Genomic DNA, 24,105 nt, shown 5'->3' with positions numbered 1-24,105 from the left:
CCTTTTGGTGGAAAGATTGTCAGGCATAACACATCAAAGGTGGTTGAAGAGTTGTTAGGGTTACGTGATTTTGTGTGCTGGGCAACCAGGCATGCACTCTGGTTCACTATATCTTCCCTCATAGGTAGAGACTGAACAAGTACTCTGCTTGTGCTCCTGCGACCCAAAAGGGGGCCCTATCACTGGAGTAAAAAAATAAGGATTCCGGCACCATCTCCCTGCGAAAAGACACCCAGGTGTGCGCAGCCAAATTCTGCCCCACAATGTAATGGTTTGAAACTCTTATAGGCAGGCAATACAATTTAATGATAAAAAAAAAAAGGCACAGGGTTGCTTTAACCACAGGGCAAACTCTACTTCTGCACCATGTCGCCTGATGGCAGCACCGTATAAAGCTATGGCAGGGCAAGGAGCCATTCGCTCCCAGCCCCGGCATTCGCTCTATTAGTGTGTCGACAGACTCTAAACCAGGGACAGGCAGCGCCATGCAGTGACGTCATCGTGCTGGGACCCTGATCTATCCTGTGATCCCAGCGGCCCAGCACAGGCCAGAAGAGGCACCAACTTCTCTGCTCTTTGTGGGAACGTGGTTAGACGAGCATCAGTTTTTCTGCCCTTTTTTTTATATATATTTTCAGGGCTACGACTATTACTGTGACGAGCACAAAAGGGGGAATTATTGAGATGTGTGGGAGGCACAATAGGGGGAATCATTGTGATGTGTGGGAGGCACAAAAGGGGGAATTATTGCGATGTGCGGGAGTACAAAAAAAGGGCATTACTGCAATGTGTTGGGGACAAAAGGGCACTATTACTGTGTGGGCAATAAAGGGGGGCTTTTTTACGGTGTGGGGGGCACTATTGCTGTTTAGATCACTATGTATTTGGTACTATGTTTTCAGGGGCACTATTTCTCTGGCACTATAATAACTTTCTGTGTAGTATTTTGGGGTACTGTGTAATAGAGCATGTGCAAATGGTGGCAGATGGGACAGCAACAGGTACAGTATTGGGGGTAGCAGCAGGATAGGAAGTGGTGGATAGTCTCCTGCGCACAGAGGGAAGGCAGAGGCTGGCAGAGCAGCTAGCATAGTGGTGTACTGAAAAAAACGGGGACACCGTCCATGCGTGCACAGATGCACAGAGAGAGTTACTGGTACAGTTTGATAAGAGAGCAGAGATCATGTGCGCATGCTCGTCCAGCACAGTCCTGGACTACTAGAGTACGTATTCAGCAGCAATAAGGTAACAACAACAATATTTCATTGGGTATTTGGGGCGGGATCAATCCACAAAAATGACCTATTATAGAAAATGGAATATATTTGCAAAGCCTATTGTTTTTACATATAGGGGGCAATGAACCATCATTTAGATCTTGGGAATACTCAAACTTTCAACTGAAGAATCATTTAACGGAACCCAATTGTCTGTTTTGACCTCTTCTTTTTTTATTTTTTATTTTTAGAGGTGTGAATTATGCACACATTTTATGGTAATGCCAAGAACTAGCTTTACCTAATTTTTTACATTAAAACTGCTAAATGTATTGCTTCTGTGACTGTTCAAGTGGAACCAGATTTTCTTTTAACTACTTGATACAATGCATATGTATTGTCAAGTTCTCACAAAAATCTCTTGCTATCCTCAAGGGCCAACTACTTCATTCTGATTTGACACTATAAATTTACCCTAAGGAATCATGAAATGTAAGAATCATGTGCATAAAAAATTCTGAACTAAAGCAGATTTTGACTGTTGTACCTGCCTTTAAGCAAGTGTCTTTACAAAGAAGGAAGATTCTTGTTACCATGTAGGGGGAAAAAAATAGAATATTCAGGTCAAATAAAGCGCTTATATATTCTGTATGTAAAATCTATTTCCTTGCAATTACTTGATCCTAAATAGAAGCTGCATTTTTTTGGGGTTTTTCTTTTGTATGCTGTAAAACGACAAGACTCCATATTTGGGGCAGGAGAATTGCTGCTAGTTGGCTGAACTATTGAATTCATACTTACACAGGTCTTCACGGGTTGTCCAGCACCTCTCCACCCTATGCAAACATCTTTTAGGGATTGTTCTGAGACTTCTTTCTACTTCTCTGACTAATTTTGTTCAGACCCTGAAAAGTTGGATTAGCAGGAATTCCAAAACGTAGGTTTACTTGACTAATTGAGCCACTAATTTGCACTTTTTTTTCACCTTTGCTTTTAATAATGATGCTAAAATTATGTTTACAGCTTGACCATGCCCACTTTTCTAGCTTGTTTTCTCTTTTAGAATGAGTAGACAAATTTTACAAATTTTGTCAGTCCTATACAATATTCGCCCAAATGAGGCGTAAACTAAATTAAGCTGCGCTCACATACAGAATAAATATTATGCTGTTGATCCAGCCTACAAATCCGCAACCCGTGTGTTATGGTATTTCTGCTACAGATTGAAAATCTGCATTATGTCTAGAATTCACTTTGGATTTTTTACACTGTAATTAAATCCGGTTTATCACTTCCATTGTAATGTGCATTGTTGCGGTTTTTTGGTGCAGATTCTACAACCAAATTTCCGCAATATTTACCTAATTTGTTAATTCACATTTATAAATATGGGCCAGTGTGTCTTAAAAAATTAGTAAGAGTCCAAGTATCCAATGTTTAAAGTCAGTGCCCGGAGAGTATTGTGCACGGGTCCAAATTATTAGAATTGGCCCGGAGCAGAATACACTGCAGGCGCCACAGCAACTGTACCGTCCAGCGAGCATCTCTCCAGACTCGATGTTGGGTCAGGCGGGAGATCACAAGTGGACATTTAATTAAAATAACTGTGAGCCGGGGGGCGGAGCTTGCCGCTGACTGAGATGGCGGTGTAAGACAAGTTCTCCTGCATACCGAGTAGCTAAGTAGCGGCTCACAGCGACAGATCGCCTTGAAAAGAAGCGGAAAAACGAGGGTTCCACTCCTTAAACTTCCTAGCACCGGGGAGCAACATGACTAAGAGGAGGGGAGCAAAGGTAGAGCTGAAAAAGCTCCCGGACTACTTCCCAGCGACGGACCGCATCCAAGATGGCGCCGGCTCGCCTCATGAGAGGGAAGACACGCGTCCCTGTGCCTCAACAACGGCTAACCCAGGTCAGTCAGCAGAAAGGGATATATCTATCCAGGGGAGCTCAAAAGATGTGGGCATCCCGGCCAAACGGGGGGCGACTCGTTCAGCACCCTCCCCGCCTAACAGCATGAACCCGAGTCAGGAGAATGCACAGTCCCCTGCTCCATTAACGGCCTGCGTGGGCGGCCTTACAGCAACCAACGTTCCTGAAATGGCGGCCATCTCAGACGATGCACCCCTTACTACTGCTATCATGAAGGGGTTAATACAGTCGTTGCAAAGCTCAATATCGGAGACATTACATAAAATGATGTCACAGATTCAAACGTCGGTGGATGACCTGGGGTGCCGCACCGACCACATTGAACGCAAAATGGGTGATTATGCTGAAGCCCATAATACGCTTATAGATGCTCACTCTGCCCTTAAAGACGAAGTGGTATGGCTGAAGTCCAAACTAATGGATCAGGAAGATAGATCCAGACGTAATAACTTGAAGGTACGGGGGGTCCCAGAGACCGTCTCCCCTGGGGACTTGCAGAATTATCTACAGGACATGTTTAAGGCTTTGTCTCCTACGATAGCTCCTCTAGACCTGACTCTAGATAGAACGCACAGGATCCCTAAATCCCGCTCAGCTCCTATTGATTCTCCAAGAGATGTATTAACAAGAGTACATTTTTATCAAACTAAAGACCGCATCCTTCAAGAGTCCAGAGGATTGGGAAAACTTCCTGAACCCTACACCCAAGTCTCGATTTTTTCCGGATTTATCTGCTTCTACGCTGATGCTTCGCAAGCAATTCCAACCAATTACAGTCACTCTCAGGGAGCACAATTTCAAGTATAAATGGGGATTCCCGGTCAAGTTGATCGTCAATAAGAATGGTTCTACTCATGTGATATCGTCCCCTTCGGATGGAGTATCGCTGCTGCGACAATGGAATATCCCGATCACTAACTTGGCGGCCGTCCCTTCAAGAGCATCTCCATGCCGTATTCCCCCCGAGTGGGAAACGAATTAAGGACACCCTACGGATGGACTCTCAAAGGTGACTGTCTGATAATAAACGCGCGATATATGCTACCTTGATGCCTTTTTCTCTCCCCCCATGGAGGTTCTTTCGGCGCAGTGTAGGCGCCATGTGTTTCTCATTTATGCTTTAATGCTTTTGGTTTTTATGTTTAACGTTGCCAGGTTTTGTCCATCCAGATGTCTTGCTTGGATCACCCGCAGCCAGCGGGCGACAACCAGGTATTTAGCTCTCACTAACGCACCTTCAGATTTAACACTATGCCGGTTACAATATCCTCCTTGAATGTTAAAGGGCTTAACAGCCCCTTCAAGCGCCAAATGATGTGGAAAGAGGCGCTAAACTTGAAATGTGAGGTATTCTTTGCACAAGAAACTCATTTCTCGCAACTCAACCCCCCTAAATGCACACACTCTAAATTTGCGCATGTTTATCAGGCCAATAGCTCCAAGAAAACCAAAGGAGTCCTTACGGCAATTAAGGAATCGGTGGTTTTTAAAGAGCACGAGGTGATCTTAGATCCCCAGGGCAGATTTTTGATCCTCATTTGTGATATTAATCATATTACGTATACTTTGGTTAATCTATATCTCCCGAACTCTCATCAGCTCAGGGCCTTCCATAAAATCCTCCGTAAAGTTCGGAAAGTTGAAAAGGGTTTACTAATTATTGGCGGCGATTTTAATGAGGTAATGCACCCTATAATTGACTCCTCGAACGCACTTAGGCCACGCTCCCAATTACACCACACGATACATGGGGAGGAGATGTATGACATTTGGCGATGTCAGCATGGAAACGAACGTGACTTTACGTATTTCTCAGCACCCCACAGGGTGTATTCTAGAATTGACATGTTCCTGGTATGTAAAAGAAGCCTGCGATATATGTCTACATCGTTGATAGGAGATATATCGTGGTCTGACCATGCCCCGATTACTGTGGTGGTTTCGGATACGTCCCCCTCCCCTCCCTTCTCTTCTTGGAAATTGAATGATCTGGTCCTAGATCACCCAATGACTGAGGATCTTATGAATAACCACCTCAACTTATACTTTGAGGTGAACTCTCCCTCCTCCGAGAATAGTTTCTCCCTATGGAACGCGCATAAGGCGTATATGAGGGGAATGGGGATTCAGGCCGCGTCTAGATTAAAAAAGCATCGGGAAAAAACGACTGCTGACATTCTCTCCAAATTACATAGTTTAGAATCCCTTAATAAAAAACAGGTAACTCCGGACACTTCCCTCCGCATCAAAGCTCTTAGAGGGCAACTCCAGAGTGTGCTTACGTCAAGATATTTGACATTGTCAAAGTCTATGCAGCTGGGGTTTTACATTCAAGGGAATAGACCGGGAGCCTTACTAGCCAAAATGATCAAAAAGCGCAATGCTAAACAAAGAACTGCGCACCTATTAGATCGACAGGGGGGCCACATCACTCACCCTCAGGAGATAAGTGAACAATTCAGGAACTATTATTATAGTCTGTATAATCTGAAAGAGGATCAATTGACGCACCAGCCTTCCCCGGAGGATATAAATAACTTCTTGGGCGGCCTGAATCTCCCTTCCCTCTCAGAAACCGATAGTACGGCCCTGAAAGCGCCTTTTACAGAATTGGAGCTCTCCCGAGCCATTAAAAGTTTGCCGCAGCACAAGGCACCGGGCCCTGATGGGTTCACTAATTATTATTCTAAAAAATTTACGAAGGTGTTGTCCCCACATCTGGTGGGGGTGTTCAACAAGGCGGCGGCAGTAGGCTCCTTCCCAGAGGAGATGCTGTCCGCTACTATAGTCACACTCCCAAAACCTGGGAAGTCTCCGGACTCCCCGGCAAACTTCCGTCCCATTTCACTTTTGAATGTGGATATTAAACTTTACGCCAAAGTAATATCTAATAGATTGATTAATCTGCTCCCTACCATTATACATGAAGACCAAGTGGGATTTGTTGCAGGGAGGCAGGCACCTGATGGCACAAGGCGATATGTTAATCTGATAGACTGGGCTGTAAAAAGACGAGTGCCTTCTGTGCTCCTTGCTCTGGACGCGGAGAAGGCATTCGACAGGGTTCATTGGGGATACCTGGAAGCGATCCTTATCAAATTCGGATTTACAGGATGGATTAAATCTGCGATCCTAGCGTTATAGTCTAACCCTTCCGCCCGAGTCTTGGCATCAGGCTTCTTTTCCACGCCATTCCCCATTACTAATGGTACTCGACAGGGATGCCCACTCTCCCCCCTGATATTTGCTTTAGTAATGGAGCCATTAGCGGCGGCAATCCGGCAAAACACTGATATTCAGGGAATTCAGGTTGGTCACATCCTGCATAAAATAGGGCTATATGCGGACGATGTGATTCTCTCCTTAACAAATCCGTTAGCTTCTCTGACAGAAGCTCAAAAGACGCTAGACAAATTTGGGGAGGTGTCATACTATAAGGTTAACTGCAACAAGTCCCACTTGCTGACTGTAGGTCTCCCTTTACATGTCCAAACCTCCATACGAAGTACATTTCCCTTTCAATGGAATCCCCTTAAAATTTCGTATCTCGGCATTTCTCTTACCAAGTCCACTAATCTCCTTTTTAAGCACAACTTTAGCCCATTATTGCAAACCATTCCTCAACAATTGGCATCATACTCCCATGTCAGTACGTCCTGGGCGGGCAGAATCGCGGTCATTAAAATGATGATCATTCCCATAATCTTGTATCAATTTCGTATGGTGATAATACCCCTTCCTAACTCGTATTTGAGAGAGCTCCAAAGATTGCTGAATAATTTTATATGGGCGCACAAAAAACCACGAATCAGGATGCACACGATGTACAGACACTGGAGGAAGGGGGGGATGGGGGTGCCAGACGTCCAGAGATATTACCGGGCGGTTATTCTTGATCATCTAAAATTTTGGTGTACGCCTACGCCCTCAAAACAATGGGCCCAAATAGAGCAGACCATAATAGAGCAACCTCTTTTATCACTCCTGAGGGTAAACCCCAAGGTAAACATCAAGCCTTCCGGGGTAATGTCCCCGCCTATCTCAGCTTCACTTAAAGCTTGGAAACACTACTCAACACATCTCCCCTCATCGGCTCTTACACCTATAAAAATTTTACCTTTGAAATTCCTGACCTCGGAGCTCCCGGGGGTGTCTCTGGACAATTGGATATCATCTGGAGTCTCATACATACACATACACAAGCTGTTCACGGGTAGCACTCTGCGGGCATTCTCTGACCTGGTGTCGGAGTACTCTATCCCGAATAGGGATTTTTATAAGTATCTATGTATCAGGCATCTCTTTACTTCTCTGAATGTTAATGTGCCATTATTCCCTTCTGTGGCCCAAAATTATTATTTCGGTCCTGTAAATCAAAAGAAGGGTATCTCTATGTTTTACGAAGATTTGTGTGCCCGCCTTCTTTCCAGCAGGCCTCCTTACTGTGTAAAATGGGAGGGAGAATTACGCTCATCCTTCACATTGAGGGAATGGGGTTCGGCCTTCACGTGGACTAGGAAAATATCGAAAGGGGTAAAACATTGGGAATCATCTCAAAAACTACTACTACGATGGTATATGACTCCCTCACAGATTGCGAGATCAGATCCTACTTGCTCGGAGGCGTGTTGGAGAGGATGTGGGTGCAGGGGTTCATACTTTCATATGTGCCCTGAGGTCCACTCATTTTGGGTTAGGGTGTTTGCAATGATTTCCCAAGTGTCTTCCTGCATAGTAGAACCAAGTCCGGCTATGGCATTATGTTTTCTCGATATGTCAGAGATCCCAGCGGTATCCAGGACGGTGTCTAGCCACATTATTATAGCGGCTCGTTTGTTGATTGCTAGATCATGGAAATGCAGTGACACTATTTCCAGTCCTGAACTTGTCAATCTAGTGAATGTTTCATTCACGATGGAACGCATGCATGCGTTACGAACACATCAGTTGCCAAAAATTTTAAGATTATGGGAGCCATGGCAGACTTATCTGGCTTCTTCAATCCCGGGCTCCAATTCAGGAGCATCTATATGTCCCATAGTTTGACCCTGTCGAAAGCAGACACTTGGGACTTCATAGGAGACCTAGAAACCCGTGGAAGGGAAGTGCCTGTGTATGGTTTTTCTACCTCATTCATAGGCATGTAACGAAGCCAAGACATGTTTAGTTCTGGATGGACGATGTTTGTTTGTTTGTTCTTTTTGTTCCTCTGGTTTTGATTATTTTAATTGCTGTAATTTTATTTTTCTTTTCTATGAATAATTCACTGATAAGCACTGTAACTGCCCGGGCTTTATGTCTCTATGTAAGATTGTGACAAGAATTGTTCATTGTGAATACCGTGGGTTATGTATAATTTTGTCATTGATAGCCTGATTAGAGATATATTGGCGTATGCATTGTCTTTGTATTACCTGAAAAAACGTAATAAAAATTTAATGTTGAAAAAAAATAACTGTGAGCCTCCGGAGCTAGCAAGATGTAGAAATGAATCTGCGACTACAACAGTACGGGTACACACGGCTGCAAGAATGTTGTGGAAAAGCAGCGGATATCACCCTTTCAATGTATAGGGTGAAATCTGAAGCATGTGGACTTAGTCTTAAGAGTACCTCGATTTCTAAGCTGCGTTGTTTGAACATTTAGTTACCCTTTAATGTGTGAGCATGGCCTAACAACCTGAACCAATGATAAGACCGTAGAAGGATTTCAGACTACCCCAGACGTCCTGTAGCTAAATTAGAGACAGAACATAGCTTATAATGAAATGGATCTAAAAAGCAGCCAAGCATAAAATATTAAGGGAAATAATTAACAGGTGAACATCACTTATAAGTTACTCGCATATTGTTTTTACGCTCACAACTGGACATGCGCTTCCTATGGAAAGAGCTGGATTTTAATGTATGATCGATGGGGATATCCTTCTACGGATAGGCCATCAATTTAAAGTTCTGCTCAATATTCAGCGTTTGATGGGATTCCTGGGATTAGAAAAAGAGTATGCAATTTTATCTCTTATATTTTTTTCTTTAGAATTTTCTTTCAAGTATTCTAATCCTGGACAAACCCCTTTTAACCCTTTCGCTGTCTGGTTTTTGTACATTTTTCACCTTTTGGAAAATTTTCACACTTTTGACAAGTACAAATAAAACCTAAATTACAGAATAAATAATCATATTACAGCCGTATAACTAACGGATGTATTTTCTGAAAGTAGACACCTGGCACATTGTCAAAATGCCACTCTATTATGAATAGCCCTATGGGTAAATTACTCTCCACTATAATCATTTATAAAGCGGTATTTTAATATCTATAATGCAATACTTAATCCTAAATTGGTTCTATCTTTATTTAATCGCCTTTCATAAGATTAAACATACATTAGACACCCTGCAGAGCGCACATGGCATAACTATCTAGGGGTTCCCAGGCTGTTTCTTCACTGACGCCGGGAATTCCTTGTACGTATCGATGGAGATGTGGGATCTGGCTAAAATGCCTCCTACCTCCCTGTGACATCATTACTGATGCCGGGGTTTTCCTGTATTTACTGACTGATTTTCATCAGGAATTACGGATGAAATTGCAAACCCATTCATTTCTATAGGTCACGGACACCTTTTCGTATATATTTACAGGTGTGTCCGGATCGTAGAAATTATATTCAAAATATAGATAATGTCTATTCTTGTCCACAATTGTGTCACGGAAGTCTATGGGTGCTTCCATAATTGAGGACAGTAAAAACCATTAGTCATGTGCATTCGGCCTTAGATATCTGGTTCGGGTGACTGCAACACCACTTTCAACTGTATCCAAGTTCTCTGGGCGCAGATACCATTTAAGGCTATGACGAAGCAGAAAACCATTGGCTCCCAGCACCGCCATTCTCTCATTTAGGCCTCATGCACACGACCGTAAAAAAAAACTCTGCAATACGGTCCGCAATTACGTACCCGCCCAGTTCTATTGGCCATGGACACTTTTCCGTAACGCTACGGAAAGGTGTCCGTGCCGTAGAACCGTGCCGGGAAATATGGAGGATGTCCTACTTTTCGGATTTTGCGGGCAGTGCTCCCATACTTTGTATGGGAGCACGGCACGAAAATGCGGGTGTCGGTGCCCAGCCGTGCCTGAAATCGCGGGCCATGAGCACAAAAGTGTTAATTATCAACATTATTGCTTAGTGATAGTCTGTCTACATGCACACGTTTTCATAAAATCATCGGAATTGAAGGTTATAAATCTGGTTTGAAGCTGCAAATGTAAAAAAAAAAAGTAACAACCTATAAAATACAGGGATTGCACACCTTGAAAAGTAAGTGCATCCCCAAATCCTATATATTTCCTGAAAGCCGACGACCTGATGGTTGCAGTTGGCTTAGATCAGGTGAAGTTTGTCCCCCTAATTGACCAAGTGAAGATTATATCCCCCTGCTACTTCGGTGACATTGGGGGAAATTTATCAATTTGTCTTATAAGTAAGAATGTCCTTTATTGCCCATAGCAACCCCACAGCTTTCATATATTAATGGGCTCAGGTAAAATGAAACCTTGAGCTCTGATTGGTTTCTATGGGCAACAAAGGACATTCTTACTATAAGGCAGCTTGATAAATCTCCCCCATTAACTGGTTGCCAACACAGGACGAGAATACTCGCCCTGAGCGGCGGTTGCTTGGCGCATTAGGACGAGTATTCTCGTCCTGTATGACAGCCAGTGTCTGCAGGGCAATGGCTGTAATACACAGCTGCAGCCCCGCTCTAACCTCTTCTCTCCGCAGTTAACCCCTTGAATGCTGCGATCAAAGCTGATGGCTGCATTCAAAACTATAGTGTGATGGAGGGACTCACCTTTGATCGCGTCACAGGAAATCCCTGTGACTCGAATGATAGCCATACCTGATATTGGGAGACAGCCCAGGGTCCATTAAAAGACCCCAGGCCTGTCTGACCATATTCCCTGTTAGGGCGTTCTGAGGTATAATCTGTACACCAGCTAATGTACTGGCATATAGCTATATGCCAGTACATTAAAGCTAAAAAATCGAAATGAAAAATCCCTCTATGGGATTAAAAAAAAAAGTAATGTTAAATTTAAAATAATTGTAAAGAAAACCACAAAGAAATACACAGCCCCGCTCTAACCTCTTCTCTCCGCAGTTAACCCCTTGAATGCTGCGATCAAAGCTGATGGCTGCATTCAAAACTATAGTGTGATGGGGGGACTCACCTTTGATCGCGTCACAGGAAATCACTGTGACGCGAATGATAGCCATACCTGATATTGGGAGACAGCCCAGGGTCCATTAAAAGACCCCAGGCCTGTCTGACCATATTCCCTGTTAGGGCGTTCTGAGGTATAATCTGTACACCAGCTAATGTACTGACATATAGATATATGCCAGTACATTAAAGCTAAAAAATCGAAATGAAAAATCCCTCTATGGGATTTAAAAAAAAAGTAATGTTAAATGTAAAATAATTGTAATGAAAACCACACAGAAATAAACAATTTTTTACAATAAATAAACTTCCCAAAACATTAAATAATAGATGCATATTTGTTATCGCCACGTCCGTAACAACCTGTACAATAAATGTATAATATTATTTATTATATTCGGAGTATGGTGTAAAAAAAAACTGCAGCGGACTGCTTTTTTTTTTCTTTCTACATTTTTGCCAAAATAAAAATGTTGATAAATTTAAACGATAATGTAAGTGTACCAAAAAATGATACCTACATAAAGTACAACTTGTCCCACAAAAAACAGTCTCATACGGCTACTGTATTTTTCGGACTATAAAACACACTTTTTAGCAAGAATAAATCTTGATAAAAAGTCTATGCGTCTTACAGTCTGCAGTCTTCGTTAACTCCTTCCCAACCCATGACGTTCCGGCACGTTTGGAGCGAGCTCACGCGCATGGAGCCTGATCGATACTCTCCAGGTGTCAGCTGTGTTTTACAGCTGACATGCTGCTCTAACGGCCAATTGCACTGTCCCTGGCCGTTTAACTAGTTACAAGGGTTTTCCCATGAGGGACTTTTATGACATATCCACAGGATATGTCATAAATGTCAGAAAGATGCGGGTCCCAGAGGTGAGCCATGCGGTTTCCGTAACTCCCATAGGACTGAATAGCAGTTACGGAAGCAGCGTAGCATGTAAGCTACGCTGTTTCCGTAACTACTATTCAGTTCTATGGGAGTTACGAAAAGAGCGTGGCTTAGTAAGTTACGCTGTTTCCGTAACTCCCGACAATGTAAATCAGTAAGTTGGCAAGAGGCAGCGTGAGCACAAAAAGCTAGAACGGGTTTAGGGGGCCCCGTTCTATAGATTGGTGTGGGTTCCTCCGACAGCTCAATGCCCCCCCCCGCAATGCGATCGGGGGCGCCAATGGTTGTCATGGCAGCCCGTGGGCCTAATAAAGGCCCCTAGGTCAGCCTTCTGTCTCCCTCTGCTAAGCCATGCCTCCGGCAGGGCTTGGCAGATACCTGTAAGGGCATGACCACACATGGCGGAATTCCTCCGCAACTGTCCGCATCAATGCCGCACAGAATCTGCGTTGCAGATTCTGCAGCGGATCTGCACAAAATGTGCAGAAAATTGATGCGGACTGGCCGCTGCGGACTGCAGGAAAAGTGCTTCTCTTCTCCCTATTCAGTGCAGGATAGAGAGAAGGGACAGCACTTTCCCTAGTGAAAGTCAAAGAAATTCATACTTACCGCCCGTTGTCTTGGTGACGCGTCCCTCTTTCGGCATCCGGCCCGACCTCCCTGGATGACGCTCCAGTCCATGTGACCGCTGCAGCCTGTGCTTGGCCTGTGATTGGCTGCAGCCGTCACTTACACTGAAACGTCATCCTGGGAGGCCGGACTGGAGACAGACGCAGGGAGTTCTCGGTAAGTATGAACTTATCTTTTTTTTTACAGATACATGTATATTGAGATCGGTAGTCACTGTCCCGGGTGCAGAAACAGTTACTGCCGATCGCGTAACTCTTTCAGCACCCTGGACAGTGACTATTTACAGACGTCTCCTAGCAACGCTCCCGTCATTACGGGAGCCCCATTGACTTCCTCAGTCTGGCTGTAGACCTAGAAATACATAGGTCCAGCCAGAATGAAGAAATGTCATGGTAGTAAAAACAATACGCTCCGCAGCACACATAAGATCTGCGGACTTCATTGCGGAATTTTGACTCTCCATTGAAGTCAATGGAGAAATTCCGCCATGAGTCCGCAACCAGTCCGCCACTGCTCCGCAACAGACAGAGCATGCTGCGGACACCAAATTCCGCTCCGCAGCCTATGCTCCGCAGCGGAATTGTACGCATCGTGTAAACGAACACTGCTAAATTAAAGTGAAAGTCAATGGAGAAACGGCTCCGCTGCGGATTAACGCTGCGGAGTGTCCGCAGCGGAATTTAAGTGAAATTCCGCTATGTGTGAACCCGCCCTTAAAATGACAATATACTGCAATACATTTGCCAGTGATCGAAGTGTAAAAAAATAAAATATACCGTTGTTTAACTTGCTCGGTGAACGGCGTAAAAAAAATTTTAAAAAAAAACTTCAGAATCATTGTTTTTTGGTCATCTTTGATCAAAAAATTGTGTGTACCAAAAAATGGTGCCAATAAAAAGTACAGCTCGTCCCGCAAAAAATATAAAAGTTATGGCTCTCAGAATGCGGTGAAACAGACAAAAAAGTTTTTTTCTTTGTAAAATATGAAATAATTTTTTCCTATTTTCTGTTGTCTAAAACCTGGGTGCGTCTTATAGTCAGGTGCGTCTTATAGTCTAAAAAATACAGTAAGTTGGACAAAAAATGAAAAAGTTATGAGCGCCGAGATGCAAAGAGGGAAATATAAAAAAAATTGTTCTGTCCCCAAGGCCAAAATTGGCCCAGTCCTTAAGAGGTTAATTGCAATTATTTATTTATTTTTGTTGCCCTTAAGTTAAAATGCATGGACATTTTTTTGAGATAGCCTACTATAGCTGGTACGAATAATGACATTGAATTCATGAAACAGCACTATTTACTTGCAAGCAATGTGGACTGTGAAAACTGACATCAACCACTGCGTTGGATCGCTCGTCACCAATGTTCTGATGGTTATTCTTGGAAGTGTATTTATAAGAACTGTGCGTCATCGTGGGTATCCATCAGAAAAGTCGCACATCTCCCTGAAAAAGTGGCTATACATTACTTATCTCTGGTGTTTGGAAACCTCTGAAAAATAAACTGCACAACTGACTGGAATATCCGATTGCAGGGGGACATAATCTTCACTTGTTGTCGTTATCTGCTGTTAGCAGCCATATCCAACTTCACGTAACTTTGACAAACAGGAATTATTATTATAAAAAAATGCATTAAAACATAAATTTGTGCCTAAAACCTACATACAAGCAGAGATTTACACACAAAAATAATAGATCATGGTGTGTACAGTTAATACATCCCACAACCGCCTACTTTAACAATAGCTTGTGCTCTCAAAAACGCTGAAACAGAGGACATGCAACATTTTGACCTTCGGCAATAAAAAATATATATTGCAAACGGCTACTATGCTACCAAAAATCTACTTTTATTTTTATGACACATGGTAAAAATACAACTTAAGTTAGACACACCTTTGCATCAGTGCTTATAGGCAAAAATTGCATGAGAATTCTACAGAAATACATATTCAAGCAAACCCTATATGCAAACAAAATGTACTCTGACAAAACTACAAAACACATGTCTACATTCACAGGTGCGTGCGTTAAAGAAGCACAAAAACTGCTGGAAAGCGACAAACTATTTTTGCATGCAAATTAGATTTGGGGATTTTTTTCATTCCCCTTTATAAACTCGAAGACCGAATTCAGGTGAACGTGGGAAAATTTGGAGGTGAAAATCGGTTGTTTTTCATGTCCGAGTTGCATCCGTGGGGGTCCCGTTTTCACGTATCCCCATAGACTTGAGTCTATCAAGGGATCTGTGAAAACGGAAGAAAATAGGACATGTTGAAACAACGGCCGTGTTGTTTTGAGCCCTCAAAACTGCTGACAGCAGGGTGCAAGGAAGGACATTATACCTTTGTCTCGGTCATGCAAGTTGCACGACGTAGAAACAGATGTTGAATTCGCCTGGGGCCACAGTCACACGTTCCACACTCTTCTCTGAGTAACCGCTCTAGTGTCCAATCAGGAGACCGCTAGAGCTGTCACAAAGAGGGGAGGGGCTGGCGGTATTCTTTTAGGTAAGCCAAGAAGCACTTGCACATGAAGTGACCGCCTCTGTGGCACTTGCAACTGTGGCGCTGGGAAAATTAAGCCATTTCTCGTTCGTGCAATTTGCAAGACCGGGACCAAAAGTATTGTTACAATACCCTTCCCCTCCCCTATGTTGTGCTTTCAGCACAGCTGCTAATAGATTCCCTTAAAGAATTATACTATTAGAAGTCACCGCTATGTTAGATAATTGAATAGTTTATATACAGAATATGTGATGTTTACAAGCTTAGGCCCAGTAGGGTTTTTCTTTTTCTTTAATCTGATCTTGATCTGCCCACTATTAAACTATGTATCAGTCGTACAATGGGGCTTCTGTCTGTTCCTTGTGAATTGATTGTGTATTTCTGAGGACTGCTGTGAAGGAAAATATTAAAAAAGGTATCTACTTTCTTTTTCTCCCCAGAATTTCTCCGTGCCTTTACTTGGAATCTCTGTGTGAATCCCAAGAATGCTTACTACTGGATTTTCTCGCCGCCAAATGGACCCTCTGAGAATTTTCATTTTTCTCTCCTCTTTCCAAATAATACAATGTTAAATCTGAATGTCTGGGACAAAGGACAACTGGTCTGTATGTACAGCGCTATGCATTCTGTTTGCCTCCTGAAGAAAGAGACTGTACTCTCAATCCACACATATTACATGCTGCTTACCGCCAAGTTGTACCAAGCCAATGTTATTTTGATGATGAATTTTAATATATGGGGCGTTCAATCCCCTAGGTATTTGTTAAAATCTATTCTTTGCATCTGAAGCTGAATAATCGGCCATAGTAGAATCACATGGATTTGTTCTATTATAGCAGTTACTTAAAACTTTGTTACCATGTAAATGTGACCTTCTGTAGCAACATACAGCATACTTGGTTATTCAATTTCCTATTACATAGGAAGGCTCTTGTAGAGGTGTTAATTTATATTTTAGAACATAATGTTGAGAATTAACTAGTATCATGCAGTTTGTCTTGAAGGGTCTGACAGAATGAGACAAAGGGTCTGTTGTGTATGGTTTTTTTTGTTTTTTTTTATTAAAAATCGCTCCACTCTTGTCCATGGGCTTTGTGACCTATATTGCAGATCAGACCTTTTCACCTGAATGGGGATGAGCTGTAATATCAGGCACAGCCCATTAATAATTGTGGCGCGATTTTTGCCAGCAAAAAAACTCCGTACTGTGGAAATACATCTCATGTTTGTGCAATTGTCAGCTGGCCTGTCCAAATGAAATTGTAACATTTTCATAATTTCTGCCAATGAAATTTACAAGGTCAGACTTCTGAAAAAGTGTTATTTTCTTAGCTTATTGATCTTAAAGTGTATTTCTACAAATAAAAATGTAAAAAAGTTAAGCTTAAAGGAGTTTTCCCTGGATATAACTTGGGATAGGCTTTCATTGTATGATCTGTATGGATTCGATCCCAGGTAGCTTCACCAATCCGCAGAATAAAGGGAGTGCCATAGCCCTTTCCCTGCAGTACCCAACATAGCACAGTCATTGGTCTTACTGCTGCTCTGCACCACTCACGTGAATGGGGTTGAGCTACAATATTAGTCACAGCCATATAGATGAGCTAGAATGTGTCGTGTACTGCAGTGAAGGGGCTGCAAAACTCCAGACCATTCTTTATACTCAATGTGTGCGTACCCAAGGTAAGACCTTCACAAATCAGACATTGTTGGCCTACCAATGTTGTATCCTAAAAAATCAATTTAAAGGAGGATTTCCACCCAAAAGGTTAAGATGGGCATTTACTTGTAAGGTAAACAATTACCAAAGCTTGGCAATCACTCTATTTTTCTTTGACATTCTTGCCATTTTTCTATTCCACTATGGCGGCTGTTTTTTGCCAAAGTCGAACTGCAATATTGGTTGCTTCATTTGAATCCACTTCTCAGAATCTGATGAATGACTGTCCTTTTGTAATTGATAGAATTATCTGACAAAATGAAAGTTTGTAGCTAGTCTCTTAGAAGCTAATTCAAAATTAACAACCAGTATGGCTGCTCTTCCTGTCATTACTTTTTCGAAAATGTCTGCCACAACTGAATAGGGAAATGGCAATATCTCGAAGTAAAAAAAATATAAATTTACTAATATGTCCAATTTTACATTTTGGGTAGAAACCCTCTACGTATGAGCACATGCCTATGCATTCAAGCACATGTTTATTGTAATTATGCTTTTCAAGTGTACAAATATTAACTTTATCCATTTTGTGATCCTCAGATATTAGAATTAATATTTGTTCATATTGCATGGTCTCTGTCAGTGGTCTTAACCCACCCAAACGCTAGCTAGCTAACGTGGAAAGCAGTATCTCAGTCCTTCTACCATAACTGGTACAAAGTCGTTTTAATCGCCCATACGTCGTTTGCAAATGAGATTAAAAAAAATGTCCTGGATTCTGTTCTGTAAACTCTCCCCAACCTCTGCCCTCTGCTGTTGATTGTCGATTCTGTTACTCAGCATGGTGTATGATGATGAGGACCAGTAGAGCTGTCAATCAACAGCAGAGGGCAGAGGTAGGGGGAGGGTTTACAGCGCAGAATGCCCAAGAGAGCAGACACTTGCCCGTTCATTTACATAGAGCGCGTGTGCGATTAAAACTACTTTTTACTAGTTATTCAAGGACCTAAGAGCAGCAATATGGGTATGTTTACACTGCTTTCCACCTTAGCTAACTAGCGGTTTGGAGGGGTCAAAACTGCTAACCGACTCCCTTTAATATCTCTTGATTTGATGCCACTTGATATTAAACAGAAGTATTTTCGCAAACTTAAATATGTAAAGGTTCTTTAAAAATTATTATTTACAAGAGTATTTTGACTTTGTGTAAAATCTACAGTTTTTTTCCTCTCTATGCATTTTCTTGTACCTTTTTAATTATGTGCAGTTTTGTAGTTCCAGCCAGTTCAGTTTCCCTAACTGTACAGTATTGTATTGCGGTTTGCCAAAGTAAAATCTATCAATTTTGCACGCGTATGCTGCTCGAATTTTGTTTGCTGCAAGCAATGTATTAAATATTCCCCTAAATGGGTTCCAACATCAGAATATCTGTTATTGCGTTGTTTTTCTATCTGATTGCATTTAGATTGCAGAAAATACCTAAATAAATGCCCTCCATGTTTACTTGGTTCTTAGAGTTATTCTCACATTAGACATTTATGGCATCCCTGCTCTTTATTTGGTCATAAACTGCTCTTTGTACACACGGCAGGGCTCAGAAGGGAAGGAGCGCCATTTGGCTTTTGGAGCGCAGATTTTGCTGGGTTGGTTTCTCGGCACCATGCCGCTTTTGCAAAGCCCCTAAGGTAACCGTACAGTGGACACTCCCAAAAAGTGACTCCATTTGGGAAACTACACCCCTTGAGGAATTCATCTAGAGGTGTAGTGACCATTTTGATCTCTCAGGTGTTTCATAGATTTTATTAGAATTGGACAGTAAAAATAAAAACACAATTTTTTTTTTTTTCCAATAAGACGTAGCTTTAGTTCAGTTTTTCATTTTCTCAAATTTGCAGCATTAAATGTTATCTAAAGTTTAAAAAAAACTTTTGACATGTCAGATGTTTTGATAGGTGGGTGTCCATGCACTGAGAACCCCAGCGATCGCTAAAACAAAGTGGCAGAAGCACTACTCCCGAGTACGGCAATATCCCATATGTGGTCATAAACTGCTGTTTGGGCACACGGCAGAGCTCAGAAAGGAAGTAGCGTCATTTGGGTTTGGGGTTCAGATATTCCTGGATTGGTTTCTGGGCGCCATGTCGCATTTGCAAAGCCCCTGTGGGACCAAGACAGTGAAAACCCCCCCCAGAAGTGACCTTATTTTGGAAACTACACCCTTCAAGGTATTCACCTAGGAGTGTAGTGAGCATATTAACCCCACAGGGGTTTTCCAGAAATGAGTGTGCACTCGATGTGGCGAGTGAAAATGGCAATTTTTCCATGGATATGCCATTTCGGTGTCCAATATGAAAAGACCGCTCTATGATTATTATGCTGTGTTTCCTGGTTTTAGAAATACCCTACATGTGGCCCTAATCTTTTTCCTAGACATACGACAGGGCTTAGGAGGTGAAAGCGTACCATGTACAATTGAGGCCTAATTTGGCGATTTACAAAGTATTGGTTCACAATTGCAGGGCTCAGATGTGAAATAATAAAAGAAACCCCTGAGAAGTGACTCCATTTTGGAAACTACACCCCTCATCGCATTTATTAAGGGGTGTATTGAGCATTTTGACCCCACAGATGTTTTCCAGAAATGAATGCGCTGAAGATGGTGCATCACAGGAATGCTGATCTGCTACAAATCCCTTAGATGCTGCGGCTGCTTTTGATTGCGGCATCAAAGGAATTAATGGCGGAGATCGGAGCTAGCTTCTGTCGTTACAGCAGGGTGTCGGGCTGTGACTTACAACTGACACTCGCGACTGATGGCGTGGGCTCGGCTTCTGAGCCTGTGCCATCTATTTTTTCGTAAGTATACGTTTTGCAGGAAGCACTAGCCTTCCATGATATTTACTTCTGACAAATGTCGGGAAGGGGTTATATTGAATGTCCACCCTTGAACACTGTTTGGGTTTTTTTTAAGCTACATTTTGTGCTGATTTACTTCTGAATATTTCCTAAGAGCTCTGTTTTGACACACCTTCAAAGTTGAATATTGAAGTTATTTTTGCCTGCAGCTGCCACTAGGGGGAGCTTTAGGAGCTTACCGTATACTGTTTTATTGAGTTTCATGTATACACAATATGCAGTAAACCCTCCCTGGTGGTGGCTGCAGGTAGAACTAATTTTATTGTTTAACTCGGTCTTTGCAAGGAATCTGAAGCTCTGTAGAAGAGAAATGGAGTCTCCACCTTCTCTAAGGACATATTAAGAAATTAACCATTGCAGAATATTAGACTTACAAATGACCTGTTAAAAGGTGAACATTCAACCCCTTGGCGACATGTGACATAACTGTACGTCACAGCCGCAAGGGGAGTATAGCGCAAGCTCACTGTCACGAAGTGGGGTGTGGACCCACTGGGCCGTACCGCGTAGCGGGATGGCAGCTGGCCAAACAGGTAAAGTACAGAGTACAATAGTTGAGTGAGGATACCTGATGCAACGTAGACAGTAGTGAGGCAGGCACGTCCAGGACCAGGCGGCGGGAAGACGTCAGGTGAGGCGTAGCAAAGCAAGCGTAGACTGTAGCACGGCACTAGAACAGGATACAGGAACAAGGTACACTGGGAAACTGGAGGACACTGGGAGACAATTAGCATGACAAACTATGGGTAACAAACAATGCTCTGGCAAAGAGCAAGAGGGCAGAGCCCTTTTTATAGCCCAGGGCATCCTGGGCTAGTTTGCAGACTTCCTGGTCTGGTCCCAAGAAGAGGGGGCGTAAGAGGTTGAGATACTGTAACGTCTATGGCCACGGCTCGTCGTTCTGACTTTAACCTCGACAGCCGTGGCCATAGACGTCTTACTTCTGTGGAAAGTTCGGCACTGACTACGAGACCGTCTACGGAGGGCACGCGCGCCCACGCTTGCACAGTCTTAAAGGGCCAGTGCGGCCCTTTAAGACTGTGGGCGCGCGCGCCCTCCGTAGACTGTCTCGTAGTCAGTGCCGACGCTGCACAGAGGTAAGATGGCCATGGCCGTCGAGGTTAAAGTCAGAACGACGAGCCGTGGCCATAGACGTTACAGTATCCCCCCTCTTACGCCCCCTCTTCTTGGGACAGAGCGGGAGAGAAACTTCCTCATGAGGACAGGAGCATCAATATTCTCCTCTGGCTCCCAAGACCTCTATTGGGCCGGACCCTCTCCAATCCACTAAATAAAATGTCCTTCCTCCCACCTTCTTGGTGGCCAGAATCTCCTTTACTTCGAAAGTCCCAGATGAGCCGCAAGGGACCACTGCGGAACTAGGAGTCCTGGAGTAGCGGTTCAGGACCACGGGTTTCAGCAAGGAGACGTGGAAGGAGTTAGGAATCTTTAGGCTAGGGGGAAGCCGCAGCTTGTAGGATACCAGGTTGATCTGTAGCAGGATTTCGAAGGGTCAGAGGAACCTAGGGGCAAATTTGCACGACGGCACCCTCAGCTAGATATTCCTAGAAGACAACCAGACTTTAGTCCCAGGAAGGAACTGCAGAGGAGCCCGTCTTCTAGTATCTGCCTTTCTCTTCATGAGGTCCACCGCCAACAGGATAGAAGATCGGGTCTATTGCCAAATCTGTAGAAAGTCCCTGAAGGTCGAGTCGGCTGCAGGAATCTGGGACAGGAAGAGGTATACGAGGATGCTGGCCGTAGACGGTGAAGAATGGACTGGAAGTGGTTGACTCACTGGTGTGGTTATTATAAGAGAACTCTGCCCACGGAAGCAAGTGCACCCAATCATCATGCCGTCTGGAAACACAGTGACGTAGATAGTTCTCCATAATCTGGTTAACTCTCTCGACTTGCCCATTGGACTGGGGATGATAGGCCGAAGAGAAGTCCAACTTTACTCCGAGGAGGCCGCAGACTGCTCTCCAAAACTTCGAGGTAAACTGGACCCCTCGGTCCGAGACAATATGCAGGGGCAAGCCGTGCAGACAGAAGATGTGTTGGATGAAGAGGTCAGCCAATCGCGTAGCAGACGGCAGGCCGGTCAAGGGGATGAAATTATACATCTTGGAAAATCTATCCACCACCACCCAGATCACACTGCAACTCGCAGAAGAAGGAAGATCCGTGACAAAGTCCATAGCGACATGTTGCCAGGGGGCAACGGGCACAGGCAGTAGTTTGAGCAGGCCAGCAGGTCTGGAGTGAGCAACTTTATTTGCTGCCCATACCATGCATGAGGAGACCAAGTACATGACGTCTTTGGGTAGCATGGGCCACCAGAACTGACGGGTGATTAGATCTTGGGTCTTACGAGCACCCGCGTGACCTGCCAGCTTGGAACTGTGACCCCAGCGAAGAATTCTTCCTCTGTCTGCCAGACGCAAAAAAGTCCTTCCCGTAGGAATGTCTCTAACTTGCAGGGGATTCACAGAGAAGATGCAGGATGGATCAATAATATTTTGTGGAGATTCCAAAGTGTCCTCAGTTTCAAAAGATCTAGACAAGGCGTCGGCCCTCACATTCTTGTTGGCGGGTCGGTAGTGGAGTTCGAACCGGATCCGAGCAAAGAACAACGACCACCTGGCTTGACGAGGATTTAACCGCTGGGCCGTCTGTAGGTAGGTCAAATTCTTGAGATCCGTGAAGATCAGGATAGGATGAACCACGCCCTCCAGTAGATGTCTCCACTCCTGCAGAGCCAGCTTGATGGCCAGTAACTCCTGATCCCCAATCGAGTAGTTGCACTCTGCGGAAGAAAATAGCTTGGAATAGTAGCCACATACCACAGCCTTGCCTTTCGATCCTTTCTGGAACAACAGTGCACCAGCACCAACAGAGGAAGCGTCCACCTCTAACGAAAACTGTAGGGATACATCAGGATGGTGCAGAATGGAGGCAGACGTGAAGGCTTTTTTTAAGGATTCAAATGCGGCTTCAGCCTCTGGAGTCCACATTTTGGCATTCATACCCTTCTTAGTGAGAGTACAGATGGGGTCTGTCAAAGATGAGATGTTGGGAATGAACAGCCGGTAGAAGTTGGCGAATCCTAGGAAGCGTTGTATGGTCCTTAAGCCTTGGGGGCGTGGCCACTCCAGGACAGCCTTTACCTTCTGGGGGTCTATTTTGAGGCCCTGATCGGAGAGGATATAGCCCAGGAAGGATAGAGACCTCTTCTCAAACACACACTTCTCCAGCTTGGCATAAAGGCGATTCTCTCTTAGATGGAGCAACACCTGGCGGACATGACTTTGATGAGTTACTGGATCTGGGGAAAAAATCAAAATGTCATCGAGATACATCACAACACAAACTTAAAGGAGATCCGGAAAATGTCACTGACAAATTCTTGAAGGGCATAACTAAGTATTCGTAGTGCCCATTACGAGTATTAAAGGCAGTCTTCCACTCGTCACCTCGACGAATCCGAACCAGATTGTAGGCCCCCCGCAGGTCCAGTTTAGAATTTTTTTTTTTAGCCCCCCCGTATGCGATCAAACAATTCAGAGATCAAAGGCAGAGGGTACCTGTTCTTCACCGTGATCTGATTTAGGCCTCGGTAGTCAATGCAGGGTCTTAGCGATCCATTTTATTTCTTAACAAAGAAGAACCCCCGCTCCGGCCAGGGATGAGGATTTATGAATGAAACCCCTCTCCAGGTTCTCCTTAATGTAGGCCAACATGAACTGGGTCTCTAGCAAGGAGAAAGGGTACACTCTACCATGAGGAGGAGATGATTCAGGAACCAGGTAGATCGGACAATCATTCCCGGTGTGGCGGCAAGGTCTCAGCCTCCTTTTTATTGGAGACATCGGAGAACATGGAGAAACAAGAAGGCAACCCTGTCAATGGCTGAAGAGGAGCAGACTGTGGCGACAGGATATGACCCAGACAGTGGTCAAGACACTTCGGGCCCCACTGGAGAACCTCTCCAGAGTTCCAATCCAGGATGGGGGCGTGCAGGCGGAGCCAAGGCCAACCCAGCAGCACGGGGTTAACGGCCTTGGACAGGATGAACCGGGAGATGAGCTCAGCATGAAGAGCTCCCACTTGGAG

The 24,105-nt window shown here is 43.8% G+C and overlaps 1 protein-coding gene across 1 annotated transcript in view; it reads left to right on the top strand.

Moving 5' to 3' along the window:
• Nucleotides 1-18,498, top strand: part of MTHFD1L (methylenetetrahydrofolate dehydrogenase (NADP+ dependent) 1 like) — a 219,307-nt gene extending 200,809 nt beyond the window's left edge. The window contains exon 28 of the mRNA XM_075862846.1: nt 15,854-18,498. The gene's annotated coding sequence lies outside the window, so the exon portion shown is untranslated. The remainder of the gene's footprint in view (nt 1-15,853) is intronic.
• Nucleotides 18,499-24,105: the final 5,607 nt, after the last annotated feature.

The sequence above is a fragment of the Rhinoderma darwinii genome, chromosome 4, assembly GCF_050947455.1.
Source record: "Rhinoderma darwinii isolate aRhiDar2 chromosome 4, aRhiDar2.hap1, whole genome shotgun sequence".
Lineage (NCBI taxonomy): Eukaryota > Metazoa > Chordata > Amphibia > Anura > Rhinodermatidae > Rhinoderma > Rhinoderma darwinii.
Note: the sequence above shows the minus strand (reverse complement) of the source record. Positions and strands in the feature narration are given on the sequence as shown.